Below are 26,078 nucleotides of genomic sequence, written 5' to 3'. Positions count from 1 at the left end.
AGAGTTAGGCAGGAATTTAAAGAGGAGGTCCTTGAGGGTAGTAATATCTGGATTACTCCTGGTGGTGCAAGCTAGTGAGGGCAGGAATAAGAGGAAAGAGCAGGTGAACGTGGCTGAGGAGCTGGTGCAGGAGAGATGGTTTCACATTTTTGGATCATTAGCATCTCTTCTGGGGTCGAAGACACCTGTATATGAAGGACGGATTGCACCTGAATTGGAAGAGGACTAATATACTGGCAGGGAGATTTGCTAGAGCTGCTCAGGAGGATTTAAACTAGTAAAGTTGGAGATTAGAACACAGAAAGATAGTGAGGAAAGAGAGCCATCTGAGACTGATAGCATTGGTAATGGGAGCAAGTCAAACAGTCAGGGTAGGCAGGAACTAAGCAGAGAACAAGGTAGGACTGATAAATTAAACTGCATTTATTTCAATGCAAGGGGCCTAACAGGGAAGGCAGATGAACTCAGGGCATGGTTAGGAACATGGGACTGGGATATCATAGTAATTACAGAAACATGGCTCAGGGGTGGGCAGGACTGACAGCTTAATGTTCCAGGATACAAATCCTATAGGAAGGATGGAAAGTTGGGGTGGGGGCGCAAGAGAGGAGAGGGCGTGGCGTTTTTGATAAGGGATGACATTACAGCAGTACTGAGGGAGGATATACCTGGGAGTATGTCCAGGAGAGTGATTTGAGTGGTACTGAGAAAAAAGAAAGGGATGATTGCCTTATTGGGACTGTACGATACATCCCCCATAGTCAGCGGGAAATTGAGAAACAAATTTGTAAGGAGATTTCAGTTATCTGTAAGAATAATAAGGTGGCTATGGTAGGGAATTTTAAAATAGTTTTAAAATAATGATGGAAAAGGATAGACCAGATCTAAAAGTTAAAGTTCTAAATTGAAGGAATTTTGATGGTATTAGGCAAGAACTTTCAAAAGTTGATAGGGGGCAGATGTTCAGCAGGTAAAGGGACAGCTGGAAAATGGAAGCCTTCAGATAACATGAGTTCAGAAGCAGTGTGTCTCAGTTTGAGTGAAAGACAAGATTGGTTGATGTAGGGAATGCTGGATGACTAAAGACATTGAGGGTTTAGTCAAGAAAAAGAAGGAACCATATGTCAGGTATAGACATGATAGATCAAGTGATTCCTTAGAAGAGTATAATGGCAGTAGGAGTATACTTGAGAGGGAAATCAGGAGGGCAAAAAGGGGACATGAGATAGCTTTGGCAGGTAGAGTTAAGGAGAATCCCAAAGGTTTTATAAATACTTTAAGGACAAAGGGAGAGAATAAGCCCCTCAAGGATCAGCAAGACAGCCTTTGTGTGGAACCACAGGAGATGGGGGAGATACGAAACAAATATTTTGCATCAGTGTTTACTGTGGAGAAGGACATGGAAGATATAGAACATGGGGAATGTCCATATTACGGAGGAGAAAGTGCTGGATGTCTTGAAATGCATAAAAGCGGATAAATCTCCAGGATCTGATCAGGTGTACCCTAAAACTCTGTGGAAGCTAGGGAAGTGACTGTTGGCCCCTTGCTGAGATATTTGTATCATCGATACTCATGGGTGAGGTGCCGGAAGACTGGAGGTTGGCTAACGTGGTGCCACTGTTTAAGGAGGGTGGTAAGGACAAGCCGGGGAATTATAGATCGGAGTCTGACATCGGTGGCGGGCAGGTTGTTGGTAGGAATCCTGGGGGACAGGATGTACATGTATTTGAAAAGGCAAGGACTGACGTCTCACTGCCTTGATTGAGTTTTTTGAAGAAGTAATGAAGAGGATTGATGGGGCAGTGATGTGAATGTTATCTTTATGGACTTCAGTAAGACGTTCGAGAAGGTTCCTCATAGTAGATTGGTTAGCAAGGTTAGATCACATGGAATACTTGGAGAACTAGCCATTTGGATACAGAACTGGCTCAAAGGTGGTGGTGGAGGGTTGCTTTTCAGACTGGAGGCATGTGACCAATAATGAGCCAAAAGGATCAGTGCTGGGTCCACTGCTTTTCATCATTTACATAAATGATTTGGATATGAACATAGGAGATATAATTAGTAAGTTTGCAGATGACACCAAAATTGAAGGTGTAGTCAAGCGAAGAAGGTCAGCTCAGAGTACAACAGGATCTGGACCAGATGGGCTAATGGGCTGAGAAGTGGCAAATTGAGTTTATTTTAAACAAATGCGAGGTGCTGCATTTTGGGAAAGCAAATCTTAGCAGGACTTATACACTTAATGGTAAGGTCCTAGAGAGTGTTACTGAACAAAGAGACCTTGGAGTGCAAGTTCATAGCTCCTTGAAAGTGGATTGCAGGTGGATAGGATAGTGAAGAAAGCATTTGGTATGCTTTCCTTTATTGGTCAGAACACCGAGTACAGGAGTTGGGAGGTCATGTTGCAGCTGTACAGGACATTGGTTAGGCTGCTTTTGGAATATTGTGTGCAGTTCTGGTCTCCATCCTATCAGAAGGAAACTTGAAAGGGTTCAGAAAAGATTTACAAGGATATTGCCAGGGTTGGAGGATTTGAGCTATAGGGAGAGGCTGAACAGGCTGGGGTTGTTTTCCCTGGAGCGTCGGAGGCTGAGGGGTGACCTTTTAGAGGTTTACAAAATTATGAGGGGCATGGATAGGGTAAATAGATGAGGTATTTTCTCTGGGGTTGGGGGAGTTCAGAACTAGAGGGCACAGGTTTAGGGTGAGAGGGGAAAGAGTTAGACCGAAGGATCTGTTTCTGTGTTGTACATCTCTAAGATTCTATGACAGAGAGATATCCAACAGGATCGGAGAGGTATTCACTTGTATTGTTTGAGCCTGCATGGATATGATTTGATTTGATTTATTATTGTCACATGTTGTTTTGTATGCAATACAGTCCATGCAGATTGTATCATACAATGTGCATCAGGGTAATAGAACAGAGTGCAGAATACAGTGTTACAGCCACAGAGAAGGTGCACAGAGAGAGAGAGATCAACATTAACATTTGAGAGATCTGTTCAAAAGTCTGATAACAGAGGGGAATTTGTTCCGACGTGTATACAAGTATTTATATCTTCTACCTGATGGAAGAGGGTGGAAGCGAGTGTAACTGAGGTGAGAGATCTTTGATGGTTTCTTTACTGAAGCAGCAAGAAGCGCAGATGGAGTCAATGGTTGGAAAGCTGGTCTGCATGATGAACTGGTTAGTGTTCATGACCCAGCACTGAGAGCTGGAAAATGAGATTAGTGTAGTCAACTATTTGTTCAAATGATGGGCTGTTAAATGGCTTGGTCTATGAGTCTATTCCACAGCCTCACGAGTGATATCTAACCTAATCATAGATTTCATTGTCTCATTTGGTTACAATGAAACCAAAAACATCCTGCTTTTACATCACATCTTGTAGGAAAACTTCTGAAGCCCTTCCTAGAGGTTAATAAAACATAATTTTCCGCATCAGAAGGTATTGGAGTATTTGTTCAGGGTTGGGTCAGATGTTCATGTTCAAAAAAGATTCTAAAAGGGGGTCCGGGGAGGGAAACAGTCATTTGGGAGTCACCTAAGATCACAAAATGATGTTGTTCGCAGCCACTGAGCTGGGAGTATGGTCAGAAAAAGAAAATGGCCCAGAGATGACATGGGCAGCACGGTGGCACAGTGGTTAGCACTGCTGCCTCACAGCGCCAGAGACCTGGGTTCAATTCCCGCCTCAGGCGACTGACTGTGTGGAGTTTGCACATTCTCCCTGTGTTTCCTCCCACAGTCAAAAATGTGCAGGTTAGGTGAATTGGCCATGCTATGTTGCTCGTAGTGTTAGGGGAATGGGTCTGGGTGGGTTCCTCTTTGGAGGGTCGGGATGGGCCGAAGGGCCTGTTTCCACACTGTAAGTAATCTAAAACGTGATTTAGAGGTGCCAGTGTACAAAGTTAAACATCACACAACACCAGATTATAGTGGTGTAGTGGGTTTATTTGGAAACACTAGCTTTTGGAGCACTGCTCCTTCATCAGGTGGTTATAGAGTAAAAGGTCGTGAGACACAGAATTTATAGCAAATGTTTACAGTGCGATGTAACTGAAATGATGTATTGAAATATATAATATTTCAAATATAATTTCAGTTACAGCAAACTGTAAACTTTTGCTATAAATACTGTGTCTTACAATCTTATTCTTCACAACCATCTGATGTCGGAGGAGTGCTCCGAAAGCTAGTGCTTCCAAATAATCATGTTGGATTCTAACCTGGTGTTTTGTGATTTTTAACTTTATAAACAAAGGGTTCAGCTTATCAGAAATTGCAGCAGGACATTGATCAGCTGGGGAAGTGGGCCAAGAAATGGAAAATGCAGTGTAATGTAGATAAGTGTGAGGTGTTTCATTTTGGTAAGTCAAATCAATTTAGGTATTTCATGGTGAATGGTGGGGCCTTAAGGAGTGTAGTGGAACAGAGGGCCCTTGGAATTCAGGGTTCCTTGAAAGTGGAGTCAAAGATAGGCAGGGCAGGGAAGGAGGCTTTTGGCAAATTGGCCTTCATCAGTCAGGGCACTGAGTATAGAAGCTGAGAAGTTATGTTGCAGTTATAGAGGACATTGGTGAGGCTGCACTTAGAGTATTGTGTTCAATTTTGATCACCTTGCTATAGGAAGCATGTTGTTAAACTGGAACGAGTGCAGAAGAAATTTACAAGGATGTTGCCAGGTCTCAAATTTCTGCGTTGTAGGGAGAGGTTGGACAAACTAGGACTTTTTTCTTTAGAGTATTGGAGACTGAGAGGGGTCCTTACATAAGTTAATAAGATCATGAGAGGCATGGATAGGGTGAATGCACTCAGTCTTTTTCCCAGGGTTGGGGAATCGAGGATTAGAGGGCATCAGTTTAAGGTGAGAGGGGAAAGAATAAAAGGGAACCTGGAGGGGCAACTTTTTTACACAGAATGTGTACGCATATGGAATGAGCTGCCAGTGGAAGTGGTTGAGGCGGGTACATTAACAACATTTAAAATGCATTTGGACAAATACATGGATAGGAATGATTTAGAAGGATGTGGGCTAAGTGCGTGGATGAACATTTTGGTCGGCACGGACCAGTTTGGGCCAAAGGGCGGGTCTCTGTGCTGTAGAACTCTATGATTCTATGAGCCTATGATGTCCAGTCATGAATAGTGGTGAACGATTAAACAACTCACTGGAGGAGGAAGCTCCACAAATACCCGATCCTCAATAATGAAGAGCCCTGTACATCAGTGCAAAAGGTAAGGCTGAAGCATTTGCAACAATCTTCAGCCTGAAGTGCCGAGTGGGTGATCGATCGCAGCCTCCAACATCACAAGTGCCAGTTTTCAGCCAGTTTGATTCACTCTGCATGTTATCAAAAGTGTTCCAAAGCTTGTCACTCCCCTGGCAATATAGTTACACTGACATCTTCCTGACAATGTGTGAAATTACCCAGGCCTTTCCAGTCCACAGTGTTGGGGAATAGATAGAAATTTTGTTTAATTTGATATTTAAGTTGTTTTTGTTTTACAGTGGTTCTCTATCCTGATACCCTCTTTTTCTTTATCTTTATGTCATAAACTTCTGTTCTGTAATTGAGGAAATTCTCCAATTTGACTGACCGTTTCAGTAACTTACCATCACATTAACAAGATTTTTAAAAACCCATTTGATTTATTAATCCAGATTTCATTTAGGAATCAGACTGCTGCAAGTCATCCCAGGAGGTGTAACAATGACGATTTTTATAATGACCTTCCCTGTGTTAGATAGTTGGGCGACCCTTCTGTAGTTACCACAATTGGTCTGTAAAGACATGGAGGAGAAGACAGGACCATCCTATTGATAACAGGAGTCTGGCTTAGATGAAGAGGCCAGTTTGTTGTGGATTCAAATGTGTATATGGAAACATAGGAGCAGGAGTATGCCTTCAGCCCTTTAAGCCTGTTCCACCATTCAATAAGCTCAAGGATGATCTGTGGCCTAACTTCCTTTGGTGCTTGAACCTTAATATCTTTGCTGATCAAAAATTGTATCCTTCTCAGGTTTAACATTAACAACTGAACCAGAATCCCACCCCCATTTGTGGAAGAGAGTTCCAAAGTTCTGTGGAAGTGCCTTTTAACAGCTGTCATAAATGGCCTGGCCTGAATTCTCAGACTACGCATCCCAGTTCTAGAATCCCCAATAATTTATCGTTATCTACTTTGTCTTTTTCTGTTAATATCTTAAAGACTTCTGAATTGTGGAGAAAATGGCCACATTTGTACAACCTTTCCTCATAAATGAATGGCTGAAGTCAAGTTATCATTCTTGTAAGCCGAACCTGTGGTCCCTCCAAGGCCACTGTATTCTTCCTAAGGTGTGTTTCCCAGATATACTCAACTGGGGCATAAGCAGGGTATACCCACAGCGTGGGCAAAATGATCTGATTCATGGATTAAATTTGATGGAAATATATTGAAATGTATGTAAATGAGCAAGCTCTATTCTGACTCTTCCCCCAATTCTCAGCCAATCAGCTCAGCAGTCTTAGTCTCTGAACGTAAAACAACCAATGGAAGGTGACAGTGAAAAATGGCAGGAAATTCAAAGCTGTTTCTCCTGTGCAGAAAACTGAAAGGTGAAAAAATAAGCTGCTGAGAGACAGGAAAACCAGAGAGAAATTTTCTTCAGAAACAACCTTTATTTCATTGTAACAGTTTCAATGGATAAAGAGCAGGAGGTGGGAATTCAGTAAGGCAATGAGGGAGAGGAAAGAGAAAAATCACAATCATTCTGTGATTACTAATGGAATTAGAGTAGTTCTCAGGGAGTCTGACAGACAGTCCCCAACCAGCAAAGACTGACCTACCACCAGCCTCAGAGATTAGCCCCATTCTCTGTATACACACATTCCCACCTCCAGAGTCTGATCCAAATCCCAACTCCAGGGACTGACCTAACCCCCACCCCTGAAAAAACCCTAACTGTGGTGAGAGTGGGGATTGCAGTTGTGCCCACCTAGCCCTCAGGTGGAAGGGAATGGTTGAACAAACCCCACTGAGTGTAGAGACCGACAGCCTCTGGGATGATCCTGGGATCAGCTGGACATTTGCTGGAATCTTGTCCAATGTCAGACTAACTGTTCCCTCAGTCTGTCCCATTGGTGTCCAGTCAAATTTCCCCTGTTCCATTAAGAGTCTTCACACTCAGTGTGACGATTGGACTACACATGAAGAAAATTTATTGGTTACCGTTCACAGTCTTTTATGTGAATGAGCACAGCAACAGGAATATTGCAAGTGATCAGGGAATCAGTTTGTGGATCCAGCATTCTGCCTGTCCCCCAGTGTAACACCAGTCAGTCCAACACTCCATGTGTTTTCAGTGGATTGAAAGATTGTGCTTTCAGAGGGTTCTTCTCTTCCAATCCCCAGTTTCTTCTCCAGAAATGCCACTGCATCTTGAACCCATTTCTCACTCGCTCTCGTACAAATTCTCATCTTCCTCCTATTTGTGAAGCTGAAAGAGTGAGATGAGATTATGATTATCAGAGAATCACAGGCACCAGCTCCAACCCTTTCATTTCCTCAGACTGTGATAAAAACACCTTGAAACACTCACATGATGGAGGAGGTGGAGCAGCCAACTGTCCTGGTGAAGCTTACGAGCCGTTTATGAGGAATGCGAGTGGTCTTAAAGTTCTCACAGCAATCGATAATCATCAAACCCCCTGGACACCTGCAAACCCTCCATCAAGTTTCTTATCAGACTTCCATGTACTTGAGGAAAGTCTCCCAACCATTTCCACACAAGGAGGTAGAAATTGACAAGGATTGGACAGACAGAGCAGGAGAGATTAACCCATTGATTCATTCTAGCAAACAGCTGGTACCAGCTGGATGGGCTGAGTGGTCTCTCTCTCTCTCTCTTTATTATGTTTCCATTTGGAATCATTGGCCCACATTGAATGGAATGAAAAGGAATCATTGCATTGCATAAGTAACACAAATAGTCCATAGAAAGCAGCAGGGGCTCTGGAACCTCATTCTCAGGTTCTGAGCAAAGATTGGGAAGAAGGAAGCCTCTCTCTTACCTGGAGCTGCAGCCACACCATCCTGGATCAAGCAGATTGCCAGTGCTCCTACCACAACGGCAGCTACACACAGTGCTGTCCTCATCCTGGCCCGGCTCACCTTGGGAGTGTTCAGTGTTGAAGAGGGAGTGTGGCTGATGAGGGAGCTGTCACCTCCTGCTTTATATCCTGGAGTAACTGCACCCAGTCAGCAATATGGACACCCCCTGAAACTTCCCCAGTGCCCCAGCAATGACAGCTCTCCCTGGAATTGGTCCTCCATGGCTGTTCTCCCTGAAATGGGAAGTTCATGTTGTTCTGTGAATGGGATTCTTGGAGACAGGAGCACGAGCAGCTGGATCCTCTGAGGTCAGTGTTTCTCAGCAAACTGTCATCTCGATTCCCTCAGCCCAACCCCAACTTCCCTCTCCGGGTGAGAGAGACAATGAGAGCAATCGAGCTTCCTGATTGACTGAATCCCCCTCGGGGAGGCAGCTCAGAGCAGGAAGTGAGATTAACATCAACACAACTCACTGCAGGAGGAAAAGGCAGAGACAAGAGACAGCTGCATTTACATAGCACCTTTCCCAATTCAGGACCTCTCAAATCCTTCACAGGCAATGAGGACATTTTCAACAGAAGTCATTGACAATATTGTAGGAGAGACAGCAAGAACTGTGTACACAGCAATACCCCACAAGCTAGACTGTACTCATCACCTTCTGGAAGAGCACAGCAATTCAGGCAGCATCCGAGGACAGGCAAAATCGACGTTTCGGGCAAAAGCCCTTCATCAGGAATAAAGGCAGAGAGCCTGAAGCGTGGAGAGATCTCTACGCTTCAGGCTCTCTGCCTTTATTCCTGATGAAGGGCTTTTGCCCGAAACGTCGATTTTGCCTGTCCTCGGATGCTGCCTGAATTGCTGTGCTCTTCCAGCACCACTGATCCAGAATCTGGTTTCCAGCATCTGCAGTCATTGTTTTTACCTTTGTACTCATCACCTGACACTCAATCATTGGCAAGTGCCTATATCAGTTGAGGCTTGGATTCTAAGAGCAGGGAGGTTATGTTGGAGCTGTATAGGAGTTTGGTTCGGCTACACCTGGAGCATTGTGTACAATTCTGGTCACTAAACTGTAGGTTTGCACTGGAGGGAGTGCAGAGGAGATTCACGATGAAGTTGCCTGGGTGGAGTATTTCAGCAATGAAGACAGGCTGGATAAGCTTTCTTTGGAGGAGTGAGAGTTGAGTGTGGATCTGATGGAGGTGTGTAAAATTATGAGTGGCATTGACAGGGTAAATAGAAAGCAATTTGTATCATCGATAGTCACAGGCGAGGTGCCGGACGACTGGAGGTTGGCTAACGTGGTGCCACTGTTTAAGAAGGGTGGTAAGGACAAGCCAGGGAACTATAGACCAGTGAGTCTGTCATCAGTGGTGGGCAAGTTTTTGCAGGGAATCCTGAGGGACAGGATGTATATGTATTGGGAAATCATGTCTCACAAACTTCATTGAGTTTTTGAGGAAGGAACAAAGAGGATTGATGGGGGCAGAGCGGTAGATGTGATCCTTCTCTCACTTATCTCTCCACCCTTCAGGTTCTCTGCCTGTATTCCTGATGAAGGGCTTTTGCCCAAAAATTCGATTTTCCTGCTCCTCGGATGCTGCCTGAACTGCTGTGCTTTTCCAGCACCACTGATCCAGAATCTGGTTTCCAGCATCTGCAGTCATTGTTTTTACCTTTTTATCTATATGGACTTCACTAAAGCATTCCACAAGTTCCCCATGGGAGACTGATTAACAAGGTTAGATCTCATGGAATACAGGGAGGACTAGCCATTTGGATACAGAACTGGCTCAAAGGTAGAAGACAGAGGGTGGTGGTGGAGGGTTGTTTTTCAGACTGGAGGCCTGTGACCAGTGGGGTGCCACAAGGATCAGTGCTGGGCCCTCTACTTTTTGTCATTTACATAAATAATTTGGATGCGAGCACAAGAGGTACAGTTAGTAAGTTTGCAGATGACACCAAAATTGGAGGTGTAGTGGACAGAGGAGAAGGTTACCTCAGATTGTGATCTTGATCAGATGGGCCAATGGGCTGAGAAGTTGCAGATGGAGTTTGATTCAGATAAATGCAAGGTGCTGCATTTTGGGAAAGCAAATCTTAGCAAGACTTATACACTTAATGGTAAGGTACTAGGGAGTGTTGCTGAACAAAGAGACCTTTGAAAGTGGAGTCGCAGATAGGTAGGATAGTGAAGGTGGTGTCTGGTATGCTTCCTTTTATTGGTCAGAGTATTGAGTACAGGAGTTGGGAGGTCATGTTGCGGCTGTACAGGACATTGGTTAGGCCACTGTTGGAATATTGCGTGCAATTCTGGTCTCCTTCCTATCGGAAAGATGTTGTGAAACTTGAAAGGATTGAGAAAAGACTTACAAGGATGTTGCCAGGGTTGGAGGATTTGAGCTATAGGGAGAGGCTGAACAGGCTGGGGCTGTTTTCCCTGGAGCGTCGGAGGCTGAGGGGTGACCTTATAGTGGTTGACAAAATTATGAAGGGTATGGATAGGGTAAATAGACAAAGTCTTTTCCCTGGGGTCAGGGAGTCCAGAACTAGAGGGCATAGGTTTAAGGTGAGAGGGGAAAGATATAAAAGAGGCCTATGGGGTAACTTTTTCACACAGAGGGTGGTATGTGTGCCAGCGGAATGAGCTGCCAGCGGAAGTGGTGGCAGCTGGTACAATTGCGACATTTAAGAGGCATTTGGATGGGTATATGAATAGGAAGGGTTTGGAGGGATATGGGCCGGGTGCTGGCAGGTGGGACTAGATTGGGTTGGGATATCTGGTCAGCATGGATGGGTTGGATGGAAGGGTTTGTTTGCATGCTGTACATCTCTATGAGTCTATGACTCTATAACTGTTCCTCTTCATCGAAGGGTCAATGATAAGGGGGAATGATTTTAAGATGGAAGGGATATGAGGAAACATTTTTCACAGAGTGGAAGGTAAGGGACTGCAATGCCCTACCTGGGAGGATAGTGGAAGTGGGAAACTCACAATCTTTAAAAAGTACTTGGATGAACACTTACATTTCATAGCATTCAGGCAATGGGCCTAATGTGGGGAAAGTGGGATTAATATAGATGTTAGTATAGTTGCTCCTGTCCGAAATGTCGATTTTCCTGCTCCTCGAATGCTGCCTGACCTGCTGTGCTTTTCCAACACCATTCTAATCTAAAAATCACACAACACCAGGTTATAGTCCAACAGGTTTAATTGGAAGCACACTAGCTTTCGGAGCGACGCCCCTTCATCAGGTGATAGTCAGAGCGTCACTCCGAAAGCTAGTGTGCTTCCAATTAAAACTGTTGGACTATAACCTGGTGTTGTGTGATTTTTAACTTTGTACACTCCAGTCCAACACCAGCATCTCCAAATCACTCTAATCTAGACTCTGATCTCCAGAATCTGCAGTCCTCACGTTTGCCAAGTTAGCATAGTTTTGGCAGCACAGATTGATGGGCTGAAGGGCTTCTCCTGTACAGTAGGATACTCTGAATCAGTTTTAATGATGTGGATTGAGGGATAAATGTTGTCCAGGAAATCAGGAAGAGCTGCCTTGCTCTTCTTCATCATCCACCCAAAGGCTATTTTTCATCCAGGGGAGATATAGACAGAGTTTCTCTGTCTCAGTACTTTTTGCCTGTCCCTAGATGCCCTTAATAAATGGGGAGGAGCTGCCTTCTTGAACCTCTGCTGTCTGTGTGCTGTAGGTTGATCCACAATGCCTAAGAAAGGAAATTCCAGGATTTTAACCTAGCGACAGTGAAAGAACATTAATATATTTCCAAGTCAGGATGGCGAGTGGCTTGGAGGGAACGTGCAGGTGGTGATGTTCCCACATATCTGCTCTTGTTCTCCTGAATGGAAGTGGCCATTGGTTTGGAAGACGCCATCTAAGGATCTTTGCTGAATTTCTGTACTGCATCTTGTAGATAGTCAGACTCCTGTAGATGGTGAACAATCTTCAGGGAGTCAGGAGGAACATTCCCTCAAAGTTGCATGTGCAGCCACTCTGAGGTTCTGTGAACAGTGATTGGCACACTAATTGCAGCATTGATTGCCAGTCCTGGAAGTCGCTGCCTCACACTGGACTCAAAGGAATGTGTAGCTGGAAAGAAAGTGGAAGACAATGCTGGTCAGATGGTGAGCTACTTGCTGCAGAATTCTGAGCCTCTGTACCTGGTCTTGTAACTGCTGTATTTATATGGCTAGTCTAGTTGAGTTTCTGGTTAACATTAACTCTGAGGATGTTAATTGCGGGGGATTCAGTGATGGTAACACCATTGAATGTCAAAGGGCAGCACTTAGATTGTCTCTTATGGTGATTGTCTGGCATTTATGTGGTATGAATGTCATTGCCATATGTCAGCCCAAGCCTGGAAAGTATCCCAATCTTGTTGCATTTGAACACGGGCTATTTCAGTATCTGAGGAGTTGTGAATGGTGCTGAACATTGTATAATCATCAGCGAACATCCCCACTTCTGATCTTCCTGACTAAAGAGCTGAGTGGCTCAGGGAGTTCAGCGAGAACCAAAGGAGACAGTCCACACTCTATGACTTTCAATTTCCAAATGTCAAATGCTGTGGGGCATAGGATTTAAGGTTAGAGGGTAAGATTAAAGACAGATATGCAAAGTACGTTTTTCACACAGAGGGTGATAGGTGCCTGGAATGCACTGCCAGGGTAAAAGCAGATATTTAACAGGCAATATTTAGCAAGGCACATGACAAGCAGGGAATAGAGGGATATGAACCAGATGCAGTTAGATAGGATTAGGTTTAGAATGGCATCATGGACGACCCAGGTGTGGTGGGCTGAAAGGCCTGGTCCTGTGTTGCACTATTCTATATTCTATGTTCTATCTCTCCTCCAGACCACTAGTCAGGGTGACCTGGGCTCCAAGACAGTAAGAGCTGGCAGGATATTGAACTGTGGGAGCTCAATATGCAGGCATGTCCTCCAGCTGAACATGTCTACAGAGTCAGGAGAGTATAGGGACAGGAGATTTGTCCTGTGCTGCTCCAGCCACTGTCCCGAGACCACATTATAGAGCTCACTAACTCTCTGAGGGACAACAAACTCACTGCTCAAAACCAGTTGATTCAACCTCTTAAAGATAGTTTGTGTATATGAACTGCTCAGAATCACAAAGGGAGAGAGAGAGAGAGTTGCTGTGATTTCAGTGCTAATGGCAATCTCCCTACATCTATGTTTAATGTCCCTCTCACTCACTGAGTTACAAGAACAACCCTTCAGAGAAGCAGTCACACAGAAATATAGCAATGAAGCTAAAGAGGAAAGGGAATCACTACAAACTGTGCCTGAAAATCTCAAGCTGCAGCTTTCACTTCCCCACCTGAGGCAGTCAGAGTTTCAGCAATTCCAAGAGTTCAAAAGCAGAGCAGCTCCAAGTCAGAAGCATTTGTGGCATTTTTCAGCTGAGTGCTGAAAATATCCATCTTCACCTCCCCCCGAGGTCCCCAATGTCAGACTCCCCACTGTCAGACTCCCCACTGTCAGACTCCCCACTGTCAGACTCCCCACTGTCAGATTCCCCACTGTCAGACTCCCCACTGTCAGACTCCCCACTGTCAGACTCCCCACTGTCGGACTCCCCACTGTCAGACTCCCCACTGTCGGACTCCCCACTGTCAGACTCCCCACTGTCGGACTCCCCACTGTCAGACTCCCCACTGTCGGACTCCCCACTGTCAGACTCCCCACTGTCGGACTCCCCACTGTCAGACTCCCCACTGTCGGACTCCCCACTGTCAGACTCCCCACTGTCGGACTCCCCACTGTCAGACTCCCCACTGTCGGACTCCCCACTGTCAGACTCCCCACTGTCGGACTCCCCACTGTCAGACTCCCCACTGTCGGACTCCCCACTGTCAGACTCCCCACTGTCGGACTCCCCACTGTCAGACTCCCCACTGTCGGACTCCCCACTGTCAGACTCCCCACTGTCGGACTCCCCACTGTCAGACTCCCCACTGTCGGACTCCCCACTGTCAGACTCCCCACTGTCGGACTCCCCACTGTCAGACTCCCCACTGTCGGACTCCCCACTGTCAGACTCCCCACTGTCGGACTCCCCACTGTCAGACTCCCCACTGTCGGACTCCCCACTGTCAGACTCCCCACTGTCGGACTCCCCACTGTCAGACTCCCCACTGTCGGACTCCCCACTGTCAGACTCCCCACTGTCGGACTCCCCACTGTCAGACTCCCCACTGTCGGACTCCCCACTGTCAGACTCCCCACTGTCGGACTCCCCACTGTCAGACTCCCCACTGTCGGACTCCCCACTGTCAGACTCCCCACTGTCGGACTCCCCACTGTCAGACTCCCCACTGTCGGACTCCCCACTGTCAGACTCCCCACTGTCGGACTCCCCACTGTCAGACTCCCCACTGTCGGACTCCCCACTGTCAGACTCCCCACTGTCAGACTCCCCACTGTCAGACTCCCCACTGTCGGACTCCCCACTGTCAGACTCCCCACTGTCAGACTCCCCACTGTTGGATTCCTTTTCCTCTTTCTGCTTCATAGCTGTATTTCTGTGCGACTGCTTCCCTGAGGTTTGTTCTTGTAGCTCAGTGAGTGAGATGGACATTAAACATAAATGTAGGGAGATTTCCATTAGCTCTAAAATCACAGCAACTCTCTCTCTCCCTCTGTGGTTCTGAGCAGATCATATACACAAACTGTCTTCAAGAGGTTGAATCAGCTTGTTTTGAGCAGTGAGTCCATTCTCCCTCAGAGAGTTAGTGAGCTCTATAATGTGGCCTCGGGACAGTGGCTGGAGCATCACAACCCAGAGCCTGCTGAGGTTCAAGAAGACAACTCATCTTCACCATCTCCAGGGCAACCATGGATGGGCAATAAAAGATGGCACTGCCAACAATGCCTATGTTCTGCAAATGAATAAAAATGTCACAGATTAAATTCAATTCAATCCACTTATATCAAGAAATGTCTGAAGACACTGGAAACTACATAGTACCCTGCCAACATTACTGAAGGCCTATACTTGAGAACTACCCAAGCCTCTGGTCAATCTGTTTCAGTACAGTAACAACACTGGGATCGTCCAAGCAATGTGCTGAGTTTGGCTTCCTCCAGGGCCACTCAGCTCCTGACCTCATTATAACTTTGGTTCAGACATGGATAGAAGGGCTGAATTGGCGAGGTGAGGTGAGAGTGACTGCCCTTAACATCAAGGCTGCATTCCACTGAGTGCAGCATCAAGGATCCCCTAGCAAATCTGAATCAATGAGAATCAGTGGGCAAACTCTCTGGTGGTTGGAGCCATATGTGGCACATAGGAAGGTGTTTGCTGTTGTTGGAGGTTTGTCATCTCAGCTGCAGGATATCTCTACAGGAGTTCCTCCGGATAGTATCCTAGGCCCAACCATCTTCATCAATGCTTCACATGCTTCATCAATGACCTTGCCTTTGTCATAAGGTCAGAAGTGAGCATGCTTGCCAATGATTGGGCAGTGTTCAGCACTGTTCACAACTCCTCAGGTGCTGAAGCAGTCCATGTTCAAATGTAGCAAGATCTGGACAATATACAAGTGGAAAGTGACATTAATGCCACAGAATGCCAGACAATGAGGAACTTCAATAAGGCAGAATCTAACCATCACCCTTGGGTATTTATTACTATCACTGAATACCCCACTATGGCTAGCATGGATCAGAAACTCGACTGAACTCACCCCATAAGTGCAGTTGCTACAACAGCAGCTCAGAGGCTAGGAATACTATGGTGAGTAACTTACCTCCTGACTCTCCAAAGCTTGTCCATCATCGACAAGACACAAGTCAGGAATGCAATGAAATACTCTCGACCTGCTTGGATGGGTGCAGCTCGAACAACACTCAAGAAGCTTGACACCATCCAGAACAAAGCGGTGGATTGGTACCACATCCACAATTATTACCTAACATGGTCTGAAGGAATGCCTAGGACATAACAGACAAGGAAACAGGTGACAGATATATTAATGAAGAGTTAACTGGATGTGAATTAAGGGTGGCATGGTGGCTCAGTGGTTAGCACTGCTGTCTCACAGTGCCAGGGACACAAGTTCAATTCCAACATTAGGCAACTGTCTGTGTGGACTTTGCACATTGTCCCTGTGTCTTTGTGGTTTTCTGCCAGGTGCTCTAGTTTCCTCCCATAGTCCAAAGATGTGCATGTTAGGTGGATTGGCCAGTGTTCAAGGATGTGTAGGTTATGTGTATTAGCCATGGGAAATGCAGTGATAGGGTAGGGGGATGGTCAGTTTGGATCCATTGGGCCAAATGGCCTGTTTCCACACTGTAGGGATTCTATGATATGCATTGGTTGTATAAATGTAGGGAGTTAATGGATTTGAATTATATAAATGTAGGGAGTTACTAATCAGTGGGTTTGAATTTTATGAACAGTGGCTAACTCAAATTTAGCTCTTACATGAAATTGTGGACTTGAATTCTGTTCAAAAACAATTATCTTTTACTGAGTAACTCTGAAGTCTTCCCAATTTGCCTTGCTCTGTTGTTTTTGACAAAATTCATCACCTCATATTTTATAGATTCATATAGCACAGAAAAGGCCTTTCAGCCCATTGAGTTTGCACCAAATTAATCACTCTAAAACATGCGAATTCCAATTTGATTTTAAATGATTTATTGTGACATGTACCTACGTACAGCGAAAAACTTTGTTTGTGAGCAGTACAGGCAGTACAGGCAGTAAGGACATACAGATCATGGGGTGAAAAAACTTGGACAGAGTGAGGCTTATAGGTTACACCACATAGAACATACGCAAGGCAAGATCAACTTTAGCAAGATCAACATTATTTGAATTTAGAGATTCAAATTTAGACATTAATCAGTCTAATAATGGCTGGGAAGAAGCTTTCCTTGAATCTGCTGGTGCACATGTTCAATCTTCGATATCTTCTGCTTGACTGACGAGGTCATAGGAGAGCATTATCAGGGTGGGATGGGTCTTTGTTGAGAGTGGCAGCCTTTCCATGGCAATGAGAGGTGTAAATGGAGTCCAAAAATGGGAGGTTGGCTTCTGTGATGGTCAGGGCGGTGCACACAACCTTCTGTAGTTTCTTACAGAAATGGTCAGAGCATTTGCCTTACCCAGACAGTATCTTTTATAAAGGTTGGTGAGAGTCTTTATGGACATGCCAAATTCCTGAGCCACCAAAGGAGGAAGAGGCGTTGTTATGCCATCTTGACCATTGCATCTAAGGGGTGAGTTTGTCAGTTATTGTCAACTTGATGCTCTCCACCCTCTGAACCTCCGCTCCATTGATATCAATGAGGGCGTGTTCTCCTCCTTTCTTTCTGAAATCAATGATCAGTTCTTTAGGTTGCTGACACTGAAAGAGAGAGAGGTTGTTATCATTGCACCATATCACCAAGCCCTTTAGCTCCTTCCTATATCCTGACTCATCATAGTTTGATATCCATCCCACCACGGTTGTATCATCATCAGACTTGGAGATGGCATTCATTCAGAATTTGGCTACACAGTCAAAGTTACGGCCAATATTATAAAGGAAACTAAGTAAGCAAACTAGGGTAAAGGAAGCACAGTTAGCATAAGGGAAGTAAGATATTTTCAAGGTGCTCAAAATAAGTGAAGGCAGGGAGTGCGCAACCATCTTTTTTTAATCATTTGTGGGATGTGAGTGCCTCTGACTGGTCAGCATTTATGGCCCAACCCTAGCTGCCCATGAGAAGGTGGTGATGAGCTCCCAATCTGAACCACTGCAGTTCACCTGCTGTGAGTCGACCCACAATGGCACTCATGAATGTGGGTGGCCAGCATTTATTGCCTGTCCCGAGTTGCCCTTAAGGTGGTGGTGAGCTGTCTGCCACATGCTGTGAGTTGACCCACAATGCTCTTAGGGCGAGAATTCCATGATTTTGACCCAGCGACAGTGAAAGAACGGTGATATATTTCCAAGTGATATATAACCAGTGACTGGCTCAGAAGGGAACTTGAGGTGGTGGTGCTCACATGTATCTGCTGCCCTGTCCTTCGAGATGGAAGTGCTTGTGGGTTGAGGACCTTCAACTTGTCTCATCACATCCTCAAAGAACTTAATCAGGCTGGTGAGGCATGGCCTGCCCCTCACAAAGCCATGCTGACAATCTTTAATCAAACGATGTTTTTCCACATTGTCATAAATCCTATCTCTCAGATTCCTTTCCAGTGCCTTGCTTACCACAGATGTTAGACTGGCAGGTCTGTAATTCCCAGAGATTTACCTATTCCCTTTCTTGAACAGAGGAACAACATTCACCTCCCTCCAATCATCTGGTACTATTCCCGTGGAGAGTGTGGATGCAAAGATCATCACCACAGGCATAGCAATCTCATTCCTCACTTCCCGTGGTAACCTTGGATATATCCAGTCAAGCCCTGGGCACTCATCTATCTTGATGCTTCCCAGAATTATCAGAACATCCGCTTTCTTAATATCAATCTGTTCAAGCCTATTCACCTGGTCCATGGTGTTCTCACTATGAACAAAGTCCCTCTCTCTAGTGAATGCTGAAACATAAAACTCATTACCCAGGAATAAGTATATTCCCTCTTTATGTAATGTATTTACTAATCCGACAATCACTGCACCTGATACGTATAGGATAGAGATTATACTTAAGATGGAAAACAAGAGGGAAAGAAGGTGACATGAGACAGCTTTGGCAAGTGAGGTCAGGAGAATCCAAAAAGATTCCACAAATACGTTAAGAGCAAAAAAGCAACGAGGGAGAGAGTGGGGCCTCTTAATGATCAACAAAGCCATCTATGCACAGGGGATAGGTGAGGTATTAAACAAGTATTTTGTGGCAGCATTTACTCTGGAGAAGAACATGGAAACGAGAGATCTTGAGAAAATAAATTGTGATATCTTGAAAAATGAAATATTACAGAAGAGGAGGTGCTGGATGTCTTAAGATGCATAAAAGTGGATAAATCCCCGGGACCTGATCCAATGTACCCTGGAACTTTGTAGGAAGCTAGGGAAATGAGTTCTGGGCCCCTTGCTGAGATATTTGTATCATCAAAAGCAACGGGTGAGGTTCCAGAAGACTGGAGGTTTATTGACATGGTGCCATTATTAAAGAAAGGCTGTCAAGAAAAGTCAGCGAACTGTAGACGGGTGAGCCTGACGCCAGTGGGACTTTCTGATTTCTCTCCATAGATACTGCCAGGCCTGCTGAGCTTCTCCAGCAATTCCTATTTTTGTAATAAGTTGACCTTTTTGGAATCATAAGTAAAAGTACCAGTACCCTCTCTAATAGATGTAATAGACTGGGGGGTGCTCTTCTTCCTAGCCAGATATACCAGGTAATCACCTGGCTTTTCACCAAACTCAAATAACTTTTGTTTCACGAAAGAGATCCCTTTCTTCGCTGTCTGAGTAAGCACGGAGTTCAGAGCAGCCTGAAGAGCTGTGATCTGCTGTAACCTAATCACAGATGGACTGTCAAAGTACACAGTCTCAGCTGCCTTCAGCCAGCCCTCAAGCGTATGCTGCTGTTCTCCCCTCTGTCATTTCCAACTTGTTGAAGAAGAGATAATTATACCCCTTGCATAGGCCTTGGCAGTATCCCAAAGCACTGACAGCATATTGGCCATACCTGAATTGATATCCAAGAACACTTCTAAGGCTCGAAAATACTTTCTTTCTCTTAATCTGTGAGTGAGTGACTCCCCTTAATATTCCAGGTGCACCATTTAAACAAACAACTAGCCATAGCCATCTGAAACAGCCTGTGATCCCCCAAGAGGAAGAACCCTACTCACAACGCACCGAGCAGAAACAATGAAGGACTCATAGAGTCTAAAAAACACCACTACAGAAACTACCAAAACAAAACATCCAAAAACTACACCTACAATAAACCAATACAAAAAACAGAGAATAGGAGACTTACCCCTTGCCCATAGGGGGCACTCACACTTACTCACAAACACCTCCATGTCTCCTTTTCGCTGAAGCCACGGCCCAGACCCAGACAAACCAAAAGTAAAGAATACATAAATCATTCAAACTAAGAAATTACAAGTTGGTATTACACCCATCCCACCCATACATCGACCACCGTTATTACTGGTAAAAATTAAACCAAAATTCATCAAACTACAGCATTCTCTGTGAAAGTGCTTGTGACGATGACTGGAAGAGGAAAGGGCAGTGGGAAAACTCGCGCCAAGGTGAAGTCTCGGTCGTCCCGGGCTGGCCTGCAGTTCTTGGTGAGCCGTGTTCACAGGATCCTGAGAAAGGGCAACCATGCTGAGGGGCGGCACTGCTGCCTCACAGCACCAGGGTCCCAGGTTCAATTTCTGTGTGGAGTTTGCACATTCTCCCCGTGTCTGCATGGGTTTCCTCCGGGTGCTCCAGTTACACCCCACAGCAGGTATGGGGTGAATTGGCCATGCTAAATTGCCCGTAGTGTTCGGTGCATTAGTTAGAGGGAAATGGGTCTGGGTGGGTTACTCTTCTGAGGGTCAGTGTGGACTGGTTGGGCCGAAGGGCCCGTTTCTATACTGTAGGGAATCTAATCTAATCAAAAACAAAAGAAACTCTGACTATGCTTCCCAAACCCTAAAAAAGTAAGAAGGGAAGAAAAAACAAACAGTAAAGGGACAAAACCAGACGAACAGAACAAACAACAGGAAACAAAAGGAACCATTATTGTCCATATTGCTTGTACCAGCCAGTCTATTTTAAAGTGTCCAAAAAGTCCTTTGCCTTTTCTGACGAATCAAAAACAAGCACAACCCTTCCATGGCTGAAACGTAGCACTGGTGGATACCTTACAGAGTACTGAATATCCAAATTCCTCAACCTCGCCTTTACTTCTAGATCACAGCTGCAGAAAAGTCCTGAAAAAACATAATCTTCGATCCCTTGTACTTCAGGGCCTGTGGATCCTTCCCCATTGTTCTGGAAACTTCTGCTTGCCTCTATAAAACTGGAATCACACTCGCTCCGGATTGGGGTACCGGTCCGACCCAGGCACACCACAACCTGGTGAGCTCGCTCGATCTGCAGCCAGCCTGCCTCGGCTTCCCATCCCAAGAACTGCGGCAGCCATTGCTCAAATAAGTTGACTGACTGATCCCCTTCTTCTCGCTCCGGCAGCCCAATCACATGGGTATCCATCCCCCGACCTTGATTCTCGAGGCGTGTATCTACTTCTCCAGTGCCTGGATCCATCTGCCAAGGCCACAGTCTCCAATGCTGCGGTCCATCGCTCAAGCTCCTCCTCCCACTGACCGAGACGCTGTTTCTCCTGCTCATGCTTTTGCAGCATGACCGAGATCGGTTCCAGCCTGGTCGGGGACTCCACCATCACTGACTCAATCTTTTCTTGGAATTTGACGAACTCTGAAGCCAGACTCTGCTGAGCAGCTAAGTCCAAAGGGGCTTCCATGGAGGTGAATCCTGGGGCTGTGGGTGTGTCTGTTGCTGCAGGGGCATGCCCTACACATTGCAATCCACATGGCCCTTTCCCTTTAGTCATCTTCCCTACTCACTAAAAAGAATATATAAAGATTCTAGGAACTTAAAACTACCAACTTTTACCAAAGCAGCTAGTAAGGGGAGGGTAAAAGGACTATTTTGCCTGAGTTGTGGTGCAGAGCTCAGCAAAGCAGACCTGTTAGATCGCCGCCATCTTCAATCCCCCTGCGTGATCACGTATTTCTAAATGCTCTACTATTACATCCTTTAGACTAAACTTTAACAGTTTCCCAGTGAGAGACTAATGGCCAATGGAAATGTGCGTCAACCAACTGGCACAGGGAACAGGAACAATAGTTACAGTCGTTTCTTTTGTTTCTACGTGTGCCTAGTAGGGCTTTTGAATTGACCCTAGTAGAATTGACCCTGAGAATTAAACCTGTGACCCGGAGGACCTGACTTCTGCAGAAGCTTTAGGTTGCATGGTGGCTAGCACTGCTCCATCACAGTGTCAGGGATCCAGGTTTGATTCCACCGTCAGGCAACCGTCTGTGCAGAGTTTGTACATTCTCCCCGTGTCTGCATGGGTTTCTTCCGGGTGCTCTGGTTTCCCACACAGTCCAAAGATGTGCAGGTTTGGGTGGATTGGTCATGCTAAATTGCCCAGAGTGTTCAGGGATGTGTAGGCTAAGTGGGTTAACCATTGGAATTGCAGGGTTACAGAGAAGGGGTGGGTCTAGCTGGGATGCTCTTAGGAGGGTCAGTGTGGACTTGATGGGCCAAATGGCCTGTTTCTGCACTGTGGGAATTCTATGAGCTCCCACCAGCTCCTCTGAAGGAGCTCATTACATTAATTAATTGACAATAAAAAGCTAGTCACAGCAATGGTGACCATTAAATTTATTGTATACATCCACCTGGATCATTAATATCCTCTCGGAAAGGGAAGCTGCCATCCTTCCCCATTCTGACCTATACATGACTCAAGCCCACAGTGATGCTGTCGACTGCGAAATGGCCAAGGGCTCACGGTAATTAGTGAGGGCTCATAAACGCTGATTGCCCAGGGACGCCCCCTTCCTGGGATCAAAAAGAACAAGAGCAAAGGGAGTGATGGCGAAATGGGATTGGTGAGAGTTCGGATACAGGCAGCAGGGCTTTGGATGAGCAGAACTTTTCGACAACTGGGACGTGGAGTTAAGAGGTGAGATGGGTTTGGAAAGTGGAGTGCCCAGCAGAGGAGCTGGGACTAGGGGACAGTGGATTGACACTGTGGTAGAGGCACTAGACTGTGTTAATAGTGGGTTGGATATGGATCAGTAATACATTCAGAATCTGATTTGAGAGCTGTGTTGTGAAGAGAATGCATGTCATTCTGACCCAGATGGGTCTTTTTAATATGATTGACAATGGTATCACAGTCATCATTAGAATCTTAACTTTATCAAATTCAAATTCCATTCTTGCTTGGGCTTCTAGAACATCGCCTGGGTCTCTGGAATACCAGTCCAGTGATCATACAATTAGAGACCGTCGCCTCTCCTGAGTTCAAGGTGATGAAGTTGAATTACTCCATTTTGTGTCCCCTCTCCATTCTGGCTGGATCTGTGAGCTCAGAACGTCTGAGCTGTGCTAAATCTGGGGATTATTTCCTGGAGCTGCTCTGCTCCTGAACTCTCGGAATTCCTGGATCAGAAACTCTGACTGCCTCAGGTGGGGAAGTGAAAGCTGCAGCTTGTGATCTTCAGGCACAGTTTGAACTGATTCCCTTTCCTCTTTCTAGTACATTGCTGTATTTCTCTAGGGCTGATTCTCTGAAGGGCTGTTCCTGTTACTCAGTGAGTGAGAGGGACGTTAATTATAAATGTAGGGAGATTTCCATTAGCTCTGAAATCATAGGAACTCTCTCTCTCTCTCTCTCTGTTTCCGAACAGTTTGTACACAAAACTGTCTTCAAGTGGTTGAAGCAGCTGGTTGTGAGCAGTGAGTAAATAGTACAGATCTCAGTCTGGTCTGTCCACTCTCCCACAGAGAGACAGTAAGCTGTTTAAACTGGCCTCAGGTCAGTGACTGGGGCAGTACAGGCCAGGTCTTCTGTCCCTACACTCTCCTGTCTCCATAGATAACAGGAGATCGGTTAGTGTAATGGTCACAGCCCATGGTTTGATTGGAACAGTGCAATCCAGAATGAAACATTGCCTCATATTTCACAAGTTTTTTGATCTTATTTTCTGAGCGTAGTTACTGTCACATGGACCTGAAGCTTCGGGCTTCTTTTTTTGGCGACAAGTCAGTTTTGTCCGATTTAATGGAGGCTTTCTCTCTGCAAGGCCTAGTGTGGTCTCAGCCTGTTCTACCAAACTCACCTCATACACTCACTCCCCCAGCCCTCTTGAGGATCCCCTCACCTGAGTTTAACCTCATTCTTCCAACCGCCTATCCCAAAAGAATTCACCATTCACTTGACATCCGCCAAAAGACCAGCATATCTTGTTCAAAAACAGAAATCGCTGGAAAACCTCAGCAGGTCTGGCAGCATATGTGGAGAGAAAGCAGAGTTAATGTTTCGGGTCCAGTGACCTTCCTTCAGAACTGAACATAGCTCAGAGAAGGTTGATATATATTCTACACAAGGGGTGGGGGGATGAGTAAACAGTAGATGGAAAAGAAGCCCATAGAAAAAGAAACAGTTGGACAAAGGAATGGGAGAATCGGTAGTTGCTATGGGGGCTGTTAGTAGCTGACAAAGGGTCATTTGTGATAGGAGCTCATGTGGCCTGGTATATGAGGGTTTGGGGTAAGTGCATGGGAAAAGGTGCTCAGACCCTAAAATTATTGAGCTTGATATCAAGTCCAGAAGGCTGCAGGGTCCCCAACCTGAAAATAAAACACTGTTCTTCCAGCTTATGCTGAGCTTTGCTGGAGCATTACAGCAAACCTGAAACAGAGATGTTGGCCAGGGAACACTGTGGTGCGTTGAAGTCACAGGCAACAGGAAACTCAGGGGCTCCGTAAGTGCTCCGCAAAGCAGTGAACCAGTCTACCCAGTGTCACCATCAACTCCTCAATACCAGGCCTTTTCACATGGGCTCCTACCACAACCATCCCATTGGTCTCCTTTAGCAGCTACTGATTCTCCCAATCCTTTAACTAATCCTTTGTCTACACAACTGTTGTTCTCTCTCTGAGTTCCTTCTCCCCTTATTGTTTACTCCTCCCCACTCGCCCCCACCCCATCTTCAACATATACAACAATCTTTTCCCAGCTACAGTCAATTCCAAAGAATTGGACCCAACTCTGCTTTGGCTCCACAGATGTTGCCAAACCTTCAAGTGACTTCTGGCTTTGTTTCTGATCTCTAACATCCTCAGTTCTTTGTGTTTGTTTCTTTCAGTGTGTCTTCTACCTGCACCATCTTTAAAAGGCAATTGTTCACCTGGGCAAGTGTTAGCAATCTGGTGTACTGGCACTGAAGCCACAAAGCCACACTTCCCACAGCGTATGGATTACACTCCCTCATACACACAACCCCATTCTCCCAGCCTTTCACTGTACAACCAGCAGGCCTTACAGTTTAGCTACACTTAGCTACCTTCTGTCTATGCACCCTCTCTACATCACTACTTTTCTGTTCCTAGTGCCCACTGAAGACCCTCATCATGTCATTGATAAGGGAACATCATATACAGACAAGCAAACAGACAGTTCAAACATGAGCTTTTATTTAGACAACAAAAGGGAACACAAACAAAATCAAAAGAAGCTGCAGTTCACCCCCACGCTGCAATCCAAACACTGATGCCAGGACCAATGAATATTGTACATTCCATGATGATCTTCCATAGCCAGCTGTCATCGACTGGAACTGGGTGTCAATCAGCTCCTGTCTGCCCTGGAGTGCCCAGCACATCTGAACATTCTCATTGACAAGAAAAGCCTCCTCCTCATGTCAATGGCATTACCATCTCCTCTTTGGAGGACTACTCCCATTCCTCAGTTCCTCAGAATTCAGCACATTGACTGGAAGTCTGCTCCTTTTTTGCCGAGTATAGCATGCCAGGGTGCTGTGGCACTCAGGGTCCAGAATATGCTGGAGGACCATCTCACTGACTCAATCATGAGCCTTATACAGATCCCCAGTCTTTTCTGATAAAGTTCTTTAAACATTAATGTTAGAAGTTAGTTATAGAAGGAGAAATTAGAACTGATAGGGTTATAACAGTGTTTCTGGTTTTTGATCAATATGGGAATCTTAGGTTACAGAGAAATGCAGCAAGGAAGACATGAGGAATGTTGGACCAGCCATGATTCTGTTGAATGATGGTGCAGGATGGAAGGGCTGGATTTCTGTTCCTATTTCGTATGGTCTTACTATGGGGTCTTCAATCATTGGCATTACCTTCACTGAGATGCTTACATTCAATTTCTAAGGACCAGTATCATCTTTGACCTGCATCTGATCCTTAA

At 45.5% G+C, this 26,078-nt stretch overlaps 1 protein-coding gene across 1 annotated transcript in view; it reads right to left on the bottom strand.

The window, feature by feature from the left end:
- coq9 (coenzyme Q9 homolog (S. cerevisiae)) overlaps positions 1–26,078 on the bottom strand; it is a 58,230-nt gene that overhangs the window by 804 nt on the left and 31,348 nt on the right. The window lies entirely within an intron of this gene.

Source organism: Chiloscyllium plagiosum, chromosome 17, assembly GCF_004010195.1.
Source record: "Chiloscyllium plagiosum isolate BGI_BamShark_2017 chromosome 17, ASM401019v2, whole genome shotgun sequence".
NCBI classification, from domain to species: domain Eukaryota; kingdom Metazoa; phylum Chordata; class Chondrichthyes; order Orectolobiformes; family Hemiscylliidae; genus Chiloscyllium; species Chiloscyllium plagiosum.
This window is presented reverse-complemented; position numbering and strand designations above follow the sequence as displayed.